Source organism: Salmo salar, chromosome ssa21 (assembly GCF_905237065.1).
Source record: "Salmo salar chromosome ssa21, Ssal_v3.1, whole genome shotgun sequence".
In the NCBI taxonomy this organism is placed as follows: domain Eukaryota; kingdom Metazoa; phylum Chordata; class Actinopteri; order Salmoniformes; family Salmonidae; genus Salmo; species Salmo salar.
Window position 1 is genome coordinate 32,645,573 of NC_059462.1, and position 16,928 is coordinate 32,662,500.

Genomic DNA, 16,928 nt, shown 5'->3' on the forward strand with positions numbered 1-16,928 from the left:
TAACTAACACAAAAACATGCTAAATAGGTTATTAGAATCAGAATCACCTTTATTAATTTACACATACTCAGATTTTCCTTGGTGATATGGTGCTGCTAGTGATAAACAACATTTAGAGATACAATACAGACAACAGAGTTCAAACAAAGTTTACTTACAATTAGGTAGAGTGAACATAGAGCTACAGTATGACAATGAGCAGAAATACACATGTACAGTGGGTATACAGTGGATGTACACATTTACAGTATCAAAATATGTATCTGAGTTTGAGTTTAATCATTTCTTTGCAGGGACAGAGTACATTAATCGACGTTTCAGTAAAAGTGCCGGTTTTAGCCAGCCAGCTAATTTTCAACCGCCACCCCTGGGCAGGTAATTAAAAACAATTACAATACAGACAAACAATGAGCAGTGAGCACATGCAGAACAACATAGAACAAGCAACACGTAGCACGCAGATAGAGCAATAGCACAAAAAGCAACAAAACGAAATACATAAAAGCAACAGTATTTCCACACCTCACAAGCAACAGACAAGATGGAAAGCGACAATACACAGCTAGGGATTATGTTCACAAGTCTGATTGGCCCTTAGCCATGTCTTTATGTTTTTTGTGAAAGTGTGATAGGTGGTGCAGTTATGTGTGTCTGATGGCAGTGTGTTCCAGACATGGGAAGCTCTTACAGAGAAAGCAGATTGACTAAAGGAGCTTTTCCTTAAGGGAACTATACAGTCACCTCTCATGGCAGACCTTGTGGATCTGCTGCCATGGGTTTAGGTTTTCTGTTTAACAAAAGTACTAATTGGAGGGGGGGAGAGAGATGGACGGAGTGCAATGCAGTATAGTGTAGTTATTTTGGCTTGAGATGGCTTGATGCGGTGTGCAACATAGAGTGCATAGTCCTTTAGTCTCTATGGGCCAGATGGCCGGTTGGTGAGGGCCACCGCCCGGGGGAATAAACTTTTCAGGTGGCGGGAGGTTTTGGTCATGAGTGACCTGAACTGCCTGCATCAGGGGAATTTTTGGAGGAGGGGGTGATCGGGTTGGGGTCGGCAATGATCTTTCCTGCACGCTTCCTTACCCTGGAGTCATGCAGGACCTCGATGGAGGGCAGGTGGCAGCAGATGACCCGCTCTGTAGACAATGCGTTGCAGTTTGGTGATGGAGGAGGTGAAGATGGACTCAACGATTGATGCGTAAAACCGGATCAGGGTTGACTTGGAAATGTTGAGCTTTTTCAGATGCCGCAAATAGTACATCCGCTGGTGTGCCTTATTGGTGATGTTGTCCTCCCACTTGAGGTTGTGGGAGATTATGGTCCACAGGAATTTGAATGATTCAGCCGTGCTAACAGCTGAGCCATCAATCTCGAGGGGTAGAGATGTTGGGGGGCGCTTTCTGAAGTCAATCACCATTTCCATGGTTTTGTCTGTGTTGAGTTCCAGGTTATTGTGACTACACTAGGCCACTCCACGGTACATGGACTCATTACCGTTGGTTATGAGACCGACCAGATTGGTGTCATCTGAAAACCTGAGTAGTTGGACAGATGCGCTGTTGGAGGTGCAGTCATTGGTGTAGAGTGAGTAGAGGTGAGGTGAGAGCACGCATCCTTGCAGCTCTCCCGTGCTGAGGGATAAAGAGTCCGAAAGGTGTTTTTCCCAGCTTCACTTGTTGCGTCCTGTTGGTCAGGAAGTCAGTGATCCGCTGACAGATGGAGCTGGACACATTCAGCTGGGAGAGTTTGTTTTGTAGAAATTCTGGGATGATGGTATTGAACGCAGAGCTGAAGTCCACAAATAATATCCTTGCATAGGTCTTGTAGTGTAGGCCCATGTTGACTGAGTCGTCCACATACCTGTTAGCTCTGTAGGCAAACTGCAGTGGGGGGAGGGAGGCATCAGTGAAGTTTTCAGATGGGACAGTACCAGGCGCCCAAAGGTTTTCAGATGGGACAGTACCAGGCGCCCAAAGGTTTTCAGATGGGACAGTACCAGGCGCCCAAAGGTTTTCAGATGGGACAGTACCAGGCGCCCAAAGGTTTTCAGATGGGACAGTACCAGGCGCCCAAAGGTTTTCAGATGGGACAGTACCAGGCGCCCAAAGGTTTTCAGATGGGACAGTACCAGGCGCCCAAAGGTTTTCAGATGGGACAGTACCAGGCGCCCAAAGGTTTTCAGATGGGACAGTACCAGGCACCCAAAGGTTTTCAGATGAGACAGTACCAGGTGCCCAAAGGTTTTCATGATGATTGAGGGTGAGCGCTACAGGTCTGGACACCTTTTATTTTGTCGGGACTGGAACAATGATGGAAGAGGTTTTTGCCAAAATACATACTGTAGAACTGGACTCACACATTATGGGAACATTACGGGTAACATTACAAAAATGTTCTCACTCCCTAAAATTGTTAGCTAGGATATCCCTGTGTCTCATTCTCCCAGCAAAACACACCTACTAGACTTATAACACAGCTAAGACTGCCCCCTAGTGTCCACTATCTACAACAACACAACCTATAGACACTGTAATACGTCCTCTCTCTCGCTCTCTCTGCCTTCTCCCTCCCTCCACCTCTCTCTCCCCCCTCTGTCTCTGTGTGGTTATTATGTTAGGACAGATTAAGCACAGCAGTTGGTCTTAATTAGTCAGGTTTAATTAAAGTAGCTGGTGTGGAACTTCACAACGCAGTTAAGACGTGTTTAGCAGTAGCTTTAATAGAGCGTGGCGTCATAAAACACACACTAAAGTGATACAAGATATGAACTAGTGACTTTATATGCCTTGATATTCAGTTTCTTTAAATCAGACGTTCTATATTGGGTTTTCATTTATGTGCACGCCACGTAGGCTATTCATAATGACGTGATTCCTGAGATCTTTCAAATGTAGAGATTGAGACAAAGATAAACAAACAGAGCATTATTGCCACCCTTTGAGCATTACTGCTACCGTATTACAGGATGACGGGAACATGAAGTGTATGAATATGAAGTGAATATAAATTGCCTAGTTAAATAAAGATTAAATAAATAAAAAATTGAAAATGTTTTATTCTGGAATATACCCTTTTTGTGTTGGATGCAACAGACAGATATGGCTGAATGTATATTTAATAAAGCTCTAATATAAATTGACTGTGTTCACAACAGTCAGTAGTTCCAGTTAGTCCATCCACAGGAAGCCCACCAATGTTCCAAAGTTAAGCCCGTCCCTGACGCGGTAGAAGAAGGCCTCAGGGTGAGAGGATGTGCATAGGGTCATTCACCGTGTCGTCATGGATACGCTCAGGCAAGACCCCACCCCTCTGGAGAAGTATTCTGGAATGGAGAACATGGAGGTTTAAAAACACGCGGGGAGAGGAAAGGAGACCCTGACCTCAACAATGTGGAGATGATTCTACTTTCTGTATTCAATGGTCAGCAGCACGCCCCTAGGGTGAAATATTCTGAACAAATGCTGCCCCTTCAGTTTAACTCTCCATCCTTCTGCTGGTTAGATTGGTAATCCATTAACCTGATGGGGTTAATGATCATTTCACTCTAACAGTATTACTCCACACAACCAGTATCCAATCACAGAGATCGCTCCCAGGTCATGACCTTTGTGTATTCAATCAGATGAGTGGCTGGGAGGTAACTCATGGTAATGAATCATGGAGAGCGGTAACCCGGCGACAGCCTGTAGGATATCAATCAGGAAACTATCCAGCCTAGCAGCACCTATCATAAAAACCACATCATAGTTTGACCTCACAGTGACCTCATTATTAACCCTGTGGTTTTATTTTTAAAACTGGGATTCAATGCATTTCCTCAGTGATTAAAGGACAATAAGTCACAGAAAGACAATAGTAAGTCTTTGTCTAAACTTTGCACAGTTGGCCACACTTACCTGGTGGTTAGTCGTATGTTGACATGAGGCCTGGTCTCAGCCATGCCAAGAACACAGTCAAGGTAGATAGAGTAGAACAGCCTGCTCTCTCTACAGCGTAAAGCAACAGGCCCTCACCGACGGCCCGATCACCACAGTGACATCCCACATGCTGCAGCCGAACCCTGTCACCATGGCGTTGACTGTAGCCATGGCAACGTCCATCTGGGTTCGGCTGGGAAACACAGAGGGGGACACTTTAGACTGATGCACCGGGCATGTTTCTGGGGAATATTACTACTGTATTACGTTATCTAGACCCTCACGGGTGTGAAAAGTTCCAATGACCTTGGCCTGGGGGTCAGTGAAGAGGAGGGGCACGCAGTCAGCTCCTGTTGCTGCTATGACGACAGCTCTCAGATTGGTCACAATGCCGTCAAAGCTCTCTGGCTCCTCCTCCCTCCTGATCAACTATACGTCAGTGCCATAGTTAACCTGGCAGAAACAACCAATCAGCATCAACCACTCAATGATGTCAGTGATGTTTACTACAACCTACTGGAGTGAGTGATATACAATGTACTGGGCAAGTGCAATATCTCCCTGTGCCATAACGGTCCAGACCTCAATGAATCAATAAAATGTATGTTTAAAGCCCTTTTTACATCAGCAGCTATCACAAAGTACTTTACAGATGCCCAGTCTAAAACCCCAAAGAGGAAGCAATGCAGAGGCAGAGGCACATTGGCTAGGAAAAACTACAGATGTTGGACCTTAATTTGATCACTCTTTTGTCATGGAAAATGTTTCCTGTGCATCACGAAATTCCGTGTCAGCATGGGTTTGATTCCGGCCCACGCCCCTTCTGGCACATATTGTTCAATCCCTGCTGTGGAAAACTAGGAAATACTTTATTTAAATTGTACGGAATGTTTGCCAAAAAGATAAATTGCCCTTAGTCTGTTCAAAAAGGACTAACTTGTTCCTATGATAATACCAACCAGAGGAAGAACATATCTTGAAAGACTTCGGTTACAAGCAGGACTAAGGTAAGACCGACATCGTCTTTAGGGAGCGTTAATGAGTTGACCAACAATGGTTGCAATTGACATCAGCTGTGCGGGTGAATTTAGTGCTATTGATGGTTTAACGAGGCATCAGCGGGTGATAGTCTAGTGCCAACTATGGTTGCAACAGGCCCCTTGCTATTTGATTATATTCCAATACATTCTGTAGTCTACCTGTTAGCCTATCCATTGTCACATAATGAAAGGTGTGACAACCGATAATAGCTTTCTGTTTGTGCTTCCCTGGCTAAGTTGATGAGCTAAGTTGGCTGACCTGGCTAAGTTGACAGATGTAGGCCTACTGTAGAACGATAAACTTTCCTTCAGTGTGGATGCTCACCCACGTTTTATAGTTAGGCTTTAATTTGTCAACATGTTGTAGTTTTGGTGTTTTTGGTCACCTACTGTACATTGGTATACAATAAGTGTGATATCCATTGCTAAGCTGTTATGTGCCGGCTACAGTTACAGGCCTACTGTACTTTCAGTTTGATGTTGGCATTTGAAGTTGTCCTTTATGTGGATTGAAAGCCTGTATTGGCTTTATTATTTCATTTCATAAAGCTGTCAAGACGTTTATGCATTTGAGCCTATCCAAAGACAATTTCACTGAGCTGAGACACCTTTCGTTGATGTGTAAATTATCAGACTATTCGTTTTACTTCTTGAAAACATTGAAATAAATGCAATTAATGTAGGCCTAACGTAGGCTAAATTAATTGAAAAATGAAAGATCCAATGGTGGAACTGCTCCACTAAATTCAGCTAGAGAGAGAGAGAGAGAGAGAGAGAGAGAGAGAGAGAGAGAGAGATAGAGAGAGAGAGAGAGAGCGAGAGAGAGAGAGAGAGACAGAGAGACACAGAGAGACAGAGAGATGGGAGAGGAACGAGGAGAGGAAAGAGAGGGAGTGGAGAGGAAAGAAGAGATGTTGACTGGCTGCTGATGATACAGATCTCAGATGGTTAGGCCTAATATTACACTACAGTAATAGATAATGCATTACACACACCCATCTAAAATGAGTATGGAGATGTCTCCTTAAGCAGGTAACTGTTGCAGAAAGCTCCTGACCTCTCTGACGTTGCTGAAAGGCGAGCCGCAGGGCACATGACCAGGGCACGGGAGGTCATTGGATGTAACCACAAACTCAAATGTATACACTGCCGTGAAAAGTTGCTCCTGGTTGAATAATAATTACTGTATAAATGAAAATGCACAATGTAATGATGTATGCCAAAGTGTGTCAAATATGTAAATTAAAAGCACTGTTTGTGTGTGTGTGTGTGTGTGTATGTCCTCCTAACCTTGCCAACAAACAAAGAGCTGTGAGTGAATCAGTGGTTCACCAATCTGGACCTTGATGGGCTTGGCAACAATATCAAGGGGTGGTGTGTAAAAAAAACACATTTTCCAGAGAACGTTTCTTTGGGACCATCGACGTCCTAAAAACGACTTTAGGGCTGTACAATGGAACAAGCTGGGATCTAGACATAAACCACTAGGGGATCAGAACCTCCCTGACATTGACACATAAATGTTCCTTCAACGTTCCCATGAAATGTGCCTAGAACACTACTATTGAATGTTCTGAGAACATGGTAACCACGTTCTGGGAAAGTTCTGTTTGACATTATTAAAGGATAGTCTCTTGAACAGTCCTTGCAATTCACTTACGGGAACGTTCTCTAAAGTTGTGGGAACGTTTGTTGTTAGATGAGATGTCAGGTGATCATGAATAACCTTATCTGTCCTCTTCAGGTCTCAGATACAGGATAACAAAATTGATAGGTAGTTGAAACGTATCATATGTATACACTACTACAGTGAGGGGAAAAAAGTATTTGATCCCCTGCTGATTTTGTACGTTTGCACACTGACAAAGAAATGATCAGTCTATAATTTTAATGGTAGGTTTGGTTTATTTGAACAGTGAGAGACAGAATAACAACAAACAAATCCAGAAAAACGCATGTCAAAAATGTTATAAAATGATTTGCATAAGTATTTGACCCCTCTGCAAAACATGACTTAGTACTTGGTGGCAAAATCCTTGTTGGCAATCACAGAGGTCAGACGTTTCTTGTAGTTGGCCAACAGGTTTGCACACATCTCAGGAGGGATTTTGTCCCACTCCTCTTTGCAGATCTTCTCCAAGTCATTAAGGTTTCGAGGCTGACATTTGGCAACTCAAACCTTCAGCTCCCTCCACAGATTTTCTATGGCATTAAGGTCTGGAGACTGGCTAGGCCACTCCAGGACCTTAATGTGCTTCTTCTTTGTTGCCTTGGCCGTGAGTTTTGGGTCATTGTCATGCTGGAATACCCATCCATGACCCATTTTCAATGCCCTGGCTGAGGGAAGGAGGTTCTCACCCAAGATTTGACGGTACATGGCCCCGTACCATCGTCCCTTTGATGCGGTGAAGTTGTCCTGTCCCCTTAGCAGAAAAACACCCCCAAAGCATAATGTTTCCACCTCCATGTTTGACAGTGGGGATGGTGTTCTTGGGGTCATAGGCAGCATTCCTCCTCCTCCAAACACGGCGAGTTGAGTTGATGCCATAGAGCTCCATTTTGGTCTCATCTGACCACAACACTTTCACCCAGTTGTCCCCTGAATCATTCAGATGTTCATTGGCAAACTTCAGACGGGCATGTATACGTGCTTTCTTGAGCAGGGGGACCTTGCGGGCGCTGCAGGATTTCAGTCCTTCACAGCGTAGTGTGTTACCAATTGTTTTCTTGGTGACTATGGTCCCAGCTGCCTTGAGATCATTGACAAGATCCTCCTGTGTAGTTCTGGGATGATTCCTCACTGTTCTCATGATCATTGCAACTCCACGAGGTGAGATCTTGCATGGAGCCCTAGGCCGAGGGAGATTGACAGTTCTTTTGTGTTTCTTCCATTTGCGAATAATCGCACCAACTGTTGTCACCTTCTCATCAAGCTGCTTGGCAATGGTCTTGTAGCCCATTCCAGCCTTGTGTAGGTCTACAATCTTGTCCCTGACATCCTTGGAGAGCTCTTTGGTCTTGGCCATGGTGGAGAGTTTGGAATCTGATTGATTGATTGCTTCTGTGGACAGGTGTCTTTTATACAGGTAACAAGCTGAGATTAGGAGCACTCCCTTTAAGAGTGTGCTTCTAATCTCAGCTCGTTACCTGTATAAAAGACACCTGGGAGCCAGAAATCTTTCTGATTGAGAGGGGGTCAAATACTTATTTCCCTCATTAAAATGCAAATCAATTTATAACATTTTTGACATGCGTTTTTCTGGATTTTTTTGTTGTTATTCTGTCTCTCACTGTTAAAATTATAGACTGATCATTTCTTTGTCAGTGGGCAAACGTACAAAATCAGCAGGGGATCAAATACTTTTTGCCCTTACTGTATATACACTATCAAAAACTTTAGAACACCTACTCATTCAAGGGTTTTTCTTGATTTTTACTATAATCTACATTTTAGAATAATAGTGAAGACAAAAACTATGAAATACCACATTTGAAATCATGTGGTAACCAAAAAAGTGTTGAACAAATCAAAATATATTTTAGATTTTAGATTCTTCAAATAGCCACCCTTTGCCTTGATGACAGCTTTGCACACTCTTGGCATTCTCTCAACCAGATTCATGAGATAGCTTTCTGGGATGCATTTCATTTAACAGGTGTGCCTTCTTAAAAGTTAATTTGTGGAATTTCTTTCCTTCTTAATGCATTTGAGCCAATCAGTTGTGTTGTGACAAGGTAGGGGGGTATACAGAAGATAGCCCTATTTGGAAAAAGACCACGTCCATATTATACCCTAACCCTAACCCTAAATAGTACACGCAAAACACTAGTCTCAACGTCAACAGTGAAGAGGCGACTCCGGGATGCTGGCCTTCTAGGCAGAGTTGCAAAGAAAAAGACATATCTCAGACTGGCCAATAAAAAAAAAAAATTTAAGATGGGCTGTTTCTCAAACTAGACACTCTAATGTACTTGTCCTATTGCTCAGTTGTGCACCGGGGCCTCCTACTCCTCTTTCTATTCTGGTTAGAGACAGTTTGCGCTGTTCTGTGAAGGGAGTAATACACAGCGTCTTCAGTTTCTTGGCAAATTCCCTCACAGAATAGCCTTCATTTCTCAGAACAAGAATAGACAGACGAGTTTCTGAAGAAAGGTCTTTGTTTCTGGCCATTTTGAGCCTGTAATCGAACCCACAAATGCTGACGCTCCAGATACTCAACTAATCAAAAGAAGGCCAGTTTTATTGCTTCTTTATTTAGCACAACAATTTTCGGCCTGTGTTAACATAATTGCAAAAGGGTTTTCTAATGATCAATTAGCCTTTTAAAATGCTATACTTGGATTAGCTAACACAACGTGCCATTGGAACACAGGAGTGGTTGCTGATAATGGGCCTCTGTACGCCTATGTCGATATTCCATAAAAAATCCGCCTTTTCCAGCTACAATAGTCATTTGCAACATTAACAACGTCTACACTATATCTCTGATCAATTTGATGTTATTTTAATGGACAAGAAAATTGCTTTTCTTTCAAAAACAAGGACATTTCTAAGTGATCGCAAACTTTTGAATGGTACTGTATATGTATACAGTATTATAAGTCATGTATCTGTATAATTGTCATGTCTGCTCCTGCTCCTCCCCTCCAGTGTACAACATCACCCGAGTACTAACCATCGGTCCTGGGATTCATCATTACGCACACCTGGCACTCATCATTACGCGCACTTGTGAATCATTATGATTCACACCTGGACTCCATTAACTTCATAATTTCCTCCCCTTTATATGTCACTCTCCCATGTCCACTCAGCAGTTGGTATTGTTATTGTGTATCGGCGTTCTGCCTTATGTTAGTGTCGTGTTCTTGGTTTTGTTGTTTTATTCAAACGTTTCACCTGCTTCCGACTCACCGCCCCGTCATTACAATAATAGAAAATCTTTATCTTAGTTTTCCCCCAATTTCTAATTGTGGCAGCAAGTTTAGTTCTGTGGAAATGAATGGTTCCATCCCTGTGGTCCTGGAAGACTTGGCTGTGGAATAAGAGCATGGGTTGACAGGTCCAGGCCATCACATGGGCTGTGTCGACTGGACTGATGGATATCTCTGAGCCAAAGTTACTATGAGTCAGGTGTGTGTGTGTATAGTTTGTGCATGTGTGAGAGATAGAAGTGGCCAGCTGACAGCATAATTTCCAGCAGAACTGTGTTTGTGTGTGCCTGTGTGTATGCATGTGTGCATGCCTGTGTGGGTGCCTGTGTGTGTGCCTGTGTGTGTGTGAGAGATGGATGTAGTTAGCTGACAGCCTAATTTCTGGGGAGCAGATCTTGTGTGGCTGGGTGAATTGCTCGTCACAGTGCATTACATGGCCAGCCTCAACATCTCTCTCTCTCCCGTCTCATCCCCTGCCACAGCCGTCTATTACAGGCTACAGTCAGCCCCCCCCATTCTATCTCTCTCTGTCACTCTCTCTCTCCCCCAAGCCCCAGTCCTCTTCAAGTAGCAGCAGAGAGAGAAAGACCAATCTAGCATGAAATTGAGGACCATCATGGTTGGTAGGATCTCTCTCTCGCTCTCTCTCCCCACCCTTGGTGGATGTGTCTAATGTTACAGTTGATTTAAGGCTAGTGATTTAAGATGCAATTCCGAGTGCACTGATTAAAGAAAAGCCACAAACATTAGCCACAAACGGACAAACAGACAACACACATCGATTAACTGAACCACAACCAAATAGCAATATGAGACGAGAGATAGATAGAAACAAACAATATCAACAACACTGTCATGGTTGGGGTTCATAGAGCCTACTATCAACATACAAATTGTAATTAGATTCACACCACTGCTGGAAATAAATATGACAGACTACAGACGAATAGTTTTATTCATTGTCTGCCTTTTTTAGAGTCTGTTTTCCATCTGACCAAAGAACCCGTTTTACTGGACATGTGAAAGCTGTTCTCAAATCTACCACTAGGCGGGGCAAGTTACCAGATAATATTTTCACATTTAGAAGGTGGCTGTTGTTAATTCCATAGCATTTATTTATTTATGATATGAAGCTTTCTTTTGAGATCCACATCTCTGTGGACAATCAATGGAATGTTTGTAGGAAGATTTCATCCACATTGAAATCATTACCTGCTGTGCCATCCTACGAATATCCTGCAGACACAGTTTCTATAGCTACAGTATCCTGTGGGGTGTGCGTGTGTGTGCGTGTGTGTGCGTGCGTGCGTGTGTGCGTGCGTGTGTGCGTGTGTGTGTGTGTGTGTGTGTACCTGTGCACATGTCCTCCTCCATCATGCCTGAGGGAGGGCAGAGTCATCTGTATTGTCAAGGTTACTTGAGGTGTGGAGGAATCTATTTACTGTGTTCCTAATTCATACATATTAGATCCTATTTCATATATTTCCCATTAGATTTTCATGTAAGAGTTGTTGGTTATTATTATACTGCGGAACTGATGTGATATGCCAGGTATTGTTGACTGCTTGGTTGTTGTTGCCTCTGCCATTCAAATATGATTGTTGTTGTTGCCTCTGCCATTCAAATTTCATTTGAGTGACAACATCAATGTAAACCAACCTGAAAACTGACCTTTTCTAGAAAGAAATACAAATGGCAGAGCAGGTATTGTCATTGACTGTGATTTGTCAGTGTGTAGAGAGATCGAAGCCCTCCTAGGTGAGATAAGCAGCGGTAGGAGGCCTATTATCTAATGATGATAAACAACAAGCGATGTAACGGATCTGATATAAAACCCCAGGAAGAAGATTGATTAGGCTGCGGCAATATCTGCAGCTAACCGTTATACATCACTATATATACACACTATATATACAAAAGTATGTGGACACCCCTTCAAATTAGGGGATTCGGCTGTTTCAGCCACACCCGTTGCTGATGGGTGTATAAAATCGAGCACACCGCCATGCAATCTCCATAGACAAACATTGGCAGTAGAATGGCCTTACTGAAGAGCTCAGTGACTTTCAACGTGGCACCTTCATAGGATGCCACCTTTCCAACAAGTCAGTTCGTCAAATTTCTGCCCTGGTCAACTGTAACTGCTGTTATTGTGAAGTGGAAACATCTAGGAGCAAAAACGGATTTTAGGAGTGAAGTGGTACGCCACACAAGCTCACAGAATGGGACTGCAGAGTGCTGAAGCACATAGCGCATAAAAATCGTCTGTCCTCAGTTGCAACACTCACTACCAAGTTTCAAACTGCCTAATCGCCCAACATCAGTGCCCGACCTCACTAATGCTTTTGTGGCTGAATGGAAGCAAGTCCCTGCAGCAATGTTCCAACATCTAGAGAAAAGCCTTCCCAGAAGAGTGGAGGCTGGTATTGCAGCAAAGGGGGAACCAACTCCATGATTTTGGATTGAGATGTTCGACAAGCAGGTGTCCACATACTGTTGGTCATGTAGTGTATCTCTATATCCGGCTGGCTTGTATTTTACCCAGACAAGAGCGACCGCAGGCTTCCTTTTCTCTTTTCTGTTCCCTGGGTGTAATGCGATTTTCCGCACCTGAAAACGTCCTTGCTCGTTTCATAGGCAGTCAACCCGCCTGTCGAGTCGTGCACGGCGCGCGCCTATCGCGCCCCACTCCGTATTTTCTATACCTAAACAGGAGGAAGCATGCGCCAGAGCTCGCAGGAGAGAAAGAAGAGCGTTGACAGCAGCGTCGCATCTCCGTCTTTCGAGGTTTAAGTCAAAGGATTACAGCATCAATTCTTCTCGTCCGGAGTCTATGAAAACTTCAGTTTGAAACGGTACGATACAGGCCGGCTTCTTTGTGAAATACTTGCGTCTTATGCGCGTCGATTTGTGTGTGTTTCTGACAGTGTGTGATTGTGGTAGGCCATCTATCGAGGTTTCGCTGCTGGTAATGTCCTGTTCCAAGGCAGCGGTGTCACCTCCTATACCAACTACTGCATGAGTACAACCATTAACCTAGTGAGATATCTACATCTGGACAGAGGTTCTGGTGTGATTGATTGGGTACTGAGAGGTTGTGGTGTGATTAGGTATTGAGATAAACTGACAGAGAGAAAGATAATGCCTCTAGCACGCTAATATAATGTTGCCATGTCATATCGAACATGTTGAATGTTTCCATTTATTCCAGGCTATTTGTTGATTGACATTGGCATGGTTTTAGAGACATACAATTGGATTATTGAAATATTATACTAAAATACAGACTTCCAACAGGGCATGGGAGCCACGCAAATAGATGGAACCACAATTCATAATTGCTAAACAGTTTAGCCTACTATTCGATGTAGACCCATTTGCTAGTTTAATCCACTGTTTTGAATGCTTTTTTTTTTGTTACAGACTAATAGAAAACTGTTGGCTAAATCTGGGATCTATTTAGGGTCAAATCAGCCTAACATGCTAGTACTTCAGAAAACCGTTATTGGTATGGCGAGAAAGAGCATGTTGGTTAAGTGGATCCAGAGAGCGATGCTTTTACTTTGCTACAGTGACGGTGAGTCAAACACTTCAGCTCGCTGCCTGGTGGATGCCCTTGATAACACGTCACCTGGGCAACCGATTCAGCACCAAGGAGAGCGGAGAGGGGGGGTGCAATCATTCGGGGAACGTTAGTGTGGTAAGATTGGTAACACTCATAGTGCTGCATGTAGACTAAGTGAAGTGAATATAACTCAGCATGAATTACACAATGTGCCTAATGGAACCTCGGCTAAGAGCCTTTGGATGAAAAATCTCATTTAATATCTCAGTTAGTAATATCTCAGTTAGCCGCACTGTATGTGTGTCTGTCTGTATGACTATGCAAGAGAACATGAGTCATCTATAGAACTGACTGTACCTTCTATTACATTAGATGTGCCTGCTTATGAAAATACAATGATACAGCTTAAAGCCAGTGCAGCTGGTAACAAAGGACCATCATGTTGGAAAGGTTTGGCCTTGAAGTCTGCATTAGATGTACTTTCCATATAGGCATAGATATGGACAGGCTGTTGAATTCAAAAAACACACGTTCCCCTGAGAATTACAGTAGAGAGAGACAGGGTGCAGGGGCTGGTGGTTAAGCTAGTCTTAATTGAAATTGCAAATTACATTTTCCATCTATTAATTGAATTTTTGCAGGCTGCAAATATGGCCAAACATATTAATTCTATTTATTAAGGACAAAATGCAATGTTTGATTACAGATTCATTAGAGATAATATAATTACGATATGACTTAATACTAAACAGATGGGTGAATTATGAAAGCAGAGAAGGCCTTTCAGAGACCAAACAAACATCCTTCACTGCAGGCTGGTGAGTGATGTTACATTAACGTGATTCAGACAACTAAATATTAACTCACAGATTGAAAGAGAGAGAAAGGAGGAGAGGGGAGAAACGGGTATAAAGTTGACAACATAACAACAACAGTCAAATTTCCCAGGGGGCATTGGGGTTGTTTTGGAAAACATGGCATGAGTTCAGAGAAGATAACTGACGTCAGTAAACAACAGCCTCAACCATTAAAACAATCACCACTGAGCAGAGATCAAGAGAGACCGAGAGAGATCGAGAGAGATCGAGAGAGACCGAGAGAGACCGAGAGAGAGAGACCGAGAGACCGAGAGAGAGAGACCGAGAGAGACCGAGAGAGAGAGACCGAGAGAGAGAGACCGAGAGAGAGAGACCGAGAGAGACCGAGAGAGACCGAGAGAGAGAGACCGAGAGAGACCGAGAGAGATCGAGAGAGACCGAGAGAGAGAGACCGAGAGAGACCGAGAGAGAGAGACCGAGAGAGACCGAGAGAGACCGAGAGAGATCGAGAGAGACCGAGAGAGAGAGACCGAGAGAGACCGAGAGAGATCGAGAGAGAGAGACCGAGAGAGACCGAGAGAGACCGAGAGAGAGAGACCGAGAGAGACCGAGAGAGAGAGACCGAGAGAGACCGAGAGAGATCGAGAGAGACCGAGAGAGAGAGACCGAGAGAGACCGAGAGAGACCGAGAGAGATCGAGAGAGATCGAGTGAGAGAGACCGAGAGAGACCGAGAGAGACCGAGAGAGATCGAGAGAGAGAGACCGAGAGAGAGACCGAGAGAGAGAGACCGAGAGAGAGACCGAGAGAGACCGACTGAGCGAGAGAGAGAGATGGGAAGAGAGAGACTGAGGGAGTGAGAAAGGGAGATTGTTGAGTCAACTCTTTACATTCACACCTCTCTATATTGAATGAATCCAGTGACCATGCATATTATTGCTCTGTGAATGGCATAATATAACACCAAATCACAGAGTTAACAGGATGGCACTGCTATTCATGTTGTACACACAAACACAGCTCTACCTCCATTGACCCCACACCGTTCCTCACACACACAACCACTGGCACTGATTACTGTGGCAGTTACTGATGAGCTGTTACATTATAGCCCGGTTCTGCCCCTTTAAATAGGTTCAATACATAATCAAGTCTACAATTACAGACCTGATTCAGAACTTGTGTTTAAAAGAAACACAAGCTGTGTTTGCCGTCGATCCCCAGCCAAGGGAATTAGACCTTCTCTCTCTCTCATCTCTCTCTCTCATCTCTTGATTTTAGTAACACCCCGAGCTGGGTCCTGTAGGCAGACACAAACTATGTTTGGAGATTTAACGGGACAGAATACACACCTGCTGTGTGTGTGAGAGTGTGTTAGCTGCATGTCTGTATCTTGCTGTCGTTATGGAGCCGAATGGAAATGGACACTGGAGAGCCTGAGGAGGAGATGGTGATGGGATTACCCATGGCATGCCTCTCCTCTTCACATGCATTCACATGCACACACACACCCTCAGTGGTCATTGTGTGAATTAGAAAGCTCTTCAGTCACAGTGTTTCCTTCGCCCAGGGCTCTGACTGCTGTTTCCTCCCTGGCTGTCTCACACTGTGGTGGGAGAATCTCCCCTCGTGTGACTACTGTCAGAAATGGCCTGTGTGTGTGTGTGTGTGTGTGTGTGTGTGTGTGTGTGTGTGTGTGTGTGTGTGTGTGTGTGTGTGTGTGTGTGTGTGTGTGTGTGTGTGTGTGTCCATGTGTGTGTGCCTTTTGCCTGCCTGGGTGTGTATGTGTATGTGCCCAATTTTAAGCTTCTGTCAGTCAAGGAAAGTTGAACTCAAGTCAGTCAGGCTGAGACTTGGCAGCAGATCAGACCAGGCACATCTAATTGGGATTGAAGCACATGGAACAACAGGCAGGAAATACAATTAGCTGCCTCTCTGCCTGCTTGCCTGCCAGCCTGCTTCTCTGTCTGAGAGGGAGGGAGGGAGTTCAGCTTTATCTGACTATTAGCGTGTTTTTATCGTGTGTGTATGTGGTGAAAGGGAAATGGCATGCATTCAGCACAATCTATCTTTCATCAGTTAACATGATCCTTTTAAATCTGTAAAACAGATACTTTTCACACAGTATGCATGTTCTGAACAGTCACCTTTTCCTTTGGTTGAAGTTGTTTTGATTTCTGTGTAGAGTAGTTATAGTTAATGAATTGTCTGTGGTCTAGCACTTCCAGTCCTGTTTAAAGATGGAGAGAATACTGTGGTAAAAGAATGAGGCTAGCTCTTTTGAGGGGGGTTTTTCTACTCCCCCCCCCCCCCCCGTGATATTTAAGTCCTTTAACTAGGCTGGGGTCTGGCTGGCCGTGTGTGTGTGTGTGTGTGTGTGTGTGTGTGTGTGTGTGTGTGTGTGTGTGTGTGTGTGTGTGTGTGTGTGTGTGTGTGTGTGTGTGTTTGTCTGAGTGTGACTCTTGCTTTTAGGGCTGGAATTCTCAGTATGTGCATCAGGGTCTGGACTGTGCCTTAATTTGTCTTTGGAGGGAGGTGTGTGTGTGCAAGTAGTGTACTCCCTGTGTGTGCGCGTGCGTGCGTGTGTTTGATGTATCAGAGGGGTTTAACAGGGGTGTTGTAGATAAGGACCAGACTCTCGCTCTTCCTAT

At 44.0% G+C, this 16,928-nt stretch overlaps 1 protein-coding gene across 4 annotated transcripts in view; it reads left to right on the top strand.

The window, feature by feature from the left end:
• The first annotated feature begins 12,267 nt into the window (after positions 1-12,267).
• Positions 12,268-16,928, top strand: part of LOC100380296 (ecto-NOX disulfide-thiol exchanger 1) — an 83,071-nt gene continuing 78,410 nt past the window's right edge. The window contains exon 1 of one of the 4 annotated variants that reach the window (XM_014165033.2): positions 12,268-12,750. The gene's annotated coding sequence lies outside the window, so the exon portion shown is untranslated. 4 annotated transcript variants of the gene reach the window in all.